This window comes from Toxorhynchites rutilus, chromosome 3 (genome assembly GCF_029784135.1).
Source record: "Toxorhynchites rutilus septentrionalis strain SRP chromosome 3, ASM2978413v1, whole genome shotgun sequence".
Classification (NCBI taxonomy): Eukaryota; Metazoa; Arthropoda; class Insecta; order Diptera; family Culicidae; genus Toxorhynchites; species Toxorhynchites rutilus.
In genome coordinates this window covers 205,840,380-205,845,265 of record NC_073746.1, presented here as the reverse complement: position 1 = coordinate 205,845,265, position 4,886 = coordinate 205,840,380, and the positions used below count along the sequence as shown (strand labels likewise).

Genomic DNA, 4,886 nt, shown 5'->3' with positions numbered 1-4,886 from the left:
TTACGCCGTCTATTTCGACGTTGCAACAGGGCACGTATACGCGATACTCAATCGCAAAGAGGTCGCAGCGCGTGATTTCGTTCGCTTGGGTCCTGCTTGAGACGACAACTCGTAGTTTGTCTGGCCCCATCCGTGTAATCTCGGTAACTGCAGAAAACTTCTGAGTAAGTTCCTTCGAGATACGAATGACATTGAGAGGTTTAGATTTTCGTCTAAAGTATACAATGAATGGGCCTTTGGAGCCTTCATGGTATTCTTTTGGACGAAAATCCTGTTTTTCGTCAATGTCCTCATCTTCGGAACTTCCAACTTCATATACAGAAGTTTCTTCCTCAAATTCTGCTTCATCTTCCTGCTCTTCAGGAGGAGGATCGGTATCGGAAATATTCAATGGCGTCGATGGGGGATCCTTCCCGCCCTCAGCCATATAAAAAAAATCGGTCAACTGTTCGATATGAACAGAATATAATGATTCAAAATAAATAAATGAGTGAAAAAAAAAATATTTTTTTATAAGGTTATGATTTATTTTATGTCAAATAAAATGCTAAAATGAAAAAAAGTTCCAATAAAAATTCAACGGTATATAAGAAATAATGATCACCCCTAATGCCAACGTTTGCCGATTTGGTTAACACAAAGTTGAACAATGGTGTATATCGTGCACAGAAGGAAGAAGGAATGATAGGGAAACAAAAGAAAAATAAATTTCTACTTGCCGCGGCTGTGTGGCGTGTGTGATGAATGTGTCTGATTTGGATCCTCAGCGCGCACCACTTTAAATTTCGCTACACTCGCAAGCGCAACCGATGAAAAAGCACACTATTATTCGATGTGAAAAAAACACCTTTGTTGGATCGATTAATAACTTGTCCGATCTGCTTGCGAGTTGTCGAACCAAGAACAAGTTTTTTTTGAGAATATCTGAACGTCTATAGAAAATAATTCAAATTAGGGTCATGACAACGTACATTAAGTAGAAAAAATTATGCCAAGAAAAAAATTTCATACAAATTTTAGCAAATATAAACTGATTCGGGTTCCCACAATCCAATCGACGAAAAAAACATCGACCTAACAACGACCGTAACGCTGCTACCTATTCACGATAACGACAATTAGGTATCGACATCTGGATACGGCATTAGTTTGTATGAGGCAAACTATTCTCTATCATATTAGTCGGCCCGAATCAGTTTATATTTGCTAAAATTTGTATGAAATTTTTTACTTGGCATAATTTTTTCTACTTAAAGTACGTTGTCATGACCCTAATTTGAATTATTTTCTATAGACGTTCAGATATTCTCAAAAAAACTTGTCATTATAATATAAAATTATCTCAAAACATATTTTTTTATGACGTTTTTTTGACCACTTGCAGGCAATGGTGATTTTCACTTACATAGAGTACTAATTTGATTAAGGAAAAATCATGTTCATTCATAATTTTCATTTTAAAAGTGTATTGATTCCTTCTGCAAATCCCTACTGTCATGCCTATTCCCCAATATCGCCAACGCGGATAGTTCGTTAGTCGAAAATACTGAATAATTAAACAAACCAAATGGCATCACTGGTGGTTCTTTTTTCCACTCCGCTAAACTGTCATCTCAAACAAAAACAAATTGATCATACAACTGGTGAGTATGAAATATATTTCGGCTTTTTAATTATTAATTATTTTATCTTGTCTTATCAGCTATGAATACATTCGACTCGTTTGCTTCCATCAATCGGTAAGTGAGAAAGATGATTTCTCCCATCACCACAGTGCGGATTTCCACTTCTATCACAGCAGCCAACAACATCCGTTTTCCTGCAGCAGTAACCTCCAACCCCTGTTGGCAATGCCGGGGGACAGCATCAACCAGCAGAAGCAGCAGAATTTGACCATGGTATGGTATTGCGAAGAACTTTCCCCATTAGAGGTTCCGTGCTTCGCGCACATTCAAAAATCCTCTTCAGACACGAAAACTCAACGACAAGGAGGTATTTATCAACTTGCTCAGCTGAATTACCACCCGGAGGAACCCGAATGCACTGATTCCGTTGTATAGTAGAATGAAAATAGGCGAGGTAAGCGAACGTAATCGCATGATATTTTAATGTTCGCATTTTTATCCGGATCATACAACTGGTGAGTAGGGAATTCATTTCTGCTTTTCACTTACTAATCATTTTATTTTGTTTCAGCTATGAATACATCCGACTCAATCAATCGGCGAGTGAGAAAGATGATTTCCCTCATCACCACATTGCTTATTTCCACTTCTGTCACGCCAGCCAACAGCATCAGCTTTCCCGCAGCAGTATCCTTTAAGTCCAGGGTGCTATTCCGGGGAACAGCATCAACATTAACAGCAGCAGGACCTGGCCATCGATAGTATTTCGAGCAATTTTCCCCATCGGAGATCCCGTGCTTCACGCACATTGAAGAATCCTCCTCAGCCACATATCTGTGTCATCAAGGGCAAGGAGGTATTCATCAATGTACTCAGTCGGATTTGAATCGTCAATCCAGACAACCCGGATGCACCGATTCCATTATATATCTTATTTTTATTATACATAGATTTTTATTATTTTTTTTCAATAAAATGATTAAAATCGATCAATGTATTCTTCTTCTTTCTTCGTTTTTAAGAGGCTTTAAACTTTGCAGTTCATTCGCCTCTAAGGCAATGTATTTCCTTTTCATTTTCAATAACAAACCAATACAAACAAGCAGCAAGCAGTGCTGGAAGCAGCGCTGCAAGCAGGTCGACGCCTTGCACATGTTGGCGAAAAAGTGGCGTCAAGTTGTTCGATGAATGCATATGAAAGGTCGATAACTCGATTGCAAGGTAGAGGCGAATGATCTGCAAAGTTTAAAGCCTCTTAAAAACAAAGAAGAAAGATTGCAAGGTGGCAGCATTTGAGGTCGATTGTTGACATTTCATCGACCCGATCTTGGCAGGCAAAACGGAATGTGGGTTTGTTTGCATCATCGCTTTTTGCATACCGCATACTTCTTTTCACGGTGAACTGCATCATCCGTATTGCTATCCAGCGTTGCCTAACGTAAGGCGTTTAAGAGCTATACGTATAGTACCGGTCATATTTATGGCTTGCCAACGATGCTCAAAAAAGATCTCCAGTAAGGAAAAAATAATTTGCCAGGGATATTGTGGAGCAGAATTTCATGCAGTTTGTGCCAACGTAGATGGACCTCTCCAAGAGCAGTTATCGCTCTACAAGAAAAATGTATTTCGGATGTGTGAAGGCTGTGCCGGACTGTTCTCAAATGCTCACTTTCGTTCAGTGATGACTAATTTCGATCACCGATCTGCAGCAGTCCCAGTCCCATTCCAAACGATGCAAACGGAAATCGATAAACTGCATAGTGCCGTGTCCGCTTTAGCGTCAAAGTTAGAAGACAAGCCCAACACACCAACTCCTTTCGCTACTCCGAACTTGTGGCCCAGCAGAAACCGCATGAATACTCCCCTCGGTTCATTGAAACGCCGCAGGGCCAATGATGGAAATGCTTTAGGCTTTCCCAACGTTGCAGGCAATGTAGGCACTAGAGCAGCTTGTATCATCAAAACTGTTCAACTCGATCAGCGCGTCGACGACGATTTGTTCTGGATCCACTTTTCGGCCTTTCATCCCACTACATCTGAAAAACAAATTTCTTCGCTCGCCTGTGAGTGCCTGAATCAGACCAACGTCACCTAAGGTGGTGAAGTTGGTTCTGTAAGGGAAAGATTTGAGCTCGTTGCAGTTCATCTCCTTCAAGATCGGAATTGCAGTACAATACAAAGATAAAGCCCTCTTCAGTGACACGTGGCCCGAGAGTATCTGATTTAGGGAATTTGATGATCATCGGTCAAAAAACGTTCCGAAAATAGTCAGTTTACTGCCAGCAGCATCTCCCGAGAACAATTCTTCGTCAAACATTAATGCAACGGAATCGACTTCGAACATTAAGAGTCAATAGTATCCTCTGCAAGTCAGCCGGGACGCACGCTGGAAAGCACTTTGGAAGCTCCTTCTGACCCCGTAACAGTCGAGCAATCCTTCACCACATTCTTCGATTTCACTTCCTGTCGTCGCAGTCGTCCCGGTCCTGTGTACGGAGGTTCGGAAGGGGTCTTCCAGCCTGCACCTCCAGGCAAGTATGCGTGTTTGGTCAGTCGATCTGTCCCTGAGGATCCTTCAAATTTCAGCTCTATCTCCGACATTTACCATGATGTTCAACAAACGATTTCCGTAAGTCAGCCTAACCTAGTTGTGTCCTGCGTGAGTCAACTGATCTCATCTCCGAGTAAACCGGGACGCACAACACAAAACATTTCGGAAGCCTCTTGTGACCCCGTAACAGTGGAGCCCTCGTCTTCCTTTACCTGCTCCGTATCCACGGAAGGGGTCTTTCAGCCTGCACCTATAGGCAAGTATGTGTTCGACATCAGTCGATCGGTCCCTGTAGGCTCTTATAATTTCAGTTCCATTTGCAACACTGATAAGTCCGGATGCGCATCAGAAGGAGTCAATCGTGATTCGGTGGCTGTTGGCACTCACCCACATAGCAGAAATCGCCATCTTTCAACTCTAGACGTGTACTACCAAAACGTTGGTGGCATGAATAGTACCATTAGGGATTATTTGCTGGCCAGTTCTGATCAATGTTACGACATTATTACTCTCACCGAAACTTGGTTAAACGATCGTACCACATCCACTCAGGTATTTGATAAGAGTTACGATGTTTTTCGCTGCGATCGCTGTCAGTTAAACGGTTCGAAAACTTCTGGAAGTGGAGTACTGCTTGTCATCCGCCGAGATCCAAAACCCCGCATCGTTCCAAATGACTTTTGGCTAAGCATCAACAAGTGTGGGTTGAA

At 41.8% G+C, this 4,886-nt stretch overlaps 1 long non-coding RNA gene across 1 annotated transcript; it reads left to right on the top strand.

The window, feature by feature from the left end:
• Nucleotides 1-1,611: 1,611 nt before the first annotated feature.
• On the top strand, nucleotides 1,612-2,618 carry LOC129780317 (uncharacterized). Its single transcript, XR_008743884.1, has 4 exons — nucleotides 1,612-1,643; nucleotides 1,703-1,739; nucleotides 1,826-2,140; nucleotides 2,197-2,618. It is a non-coding gene; the product is annotated as an uncharacterized LOC129780317 (long non-coding RNA).
• The last annotated feature ends 2,268 nt before the right edge of the window (nucleotides 2,619-4,886 follow it).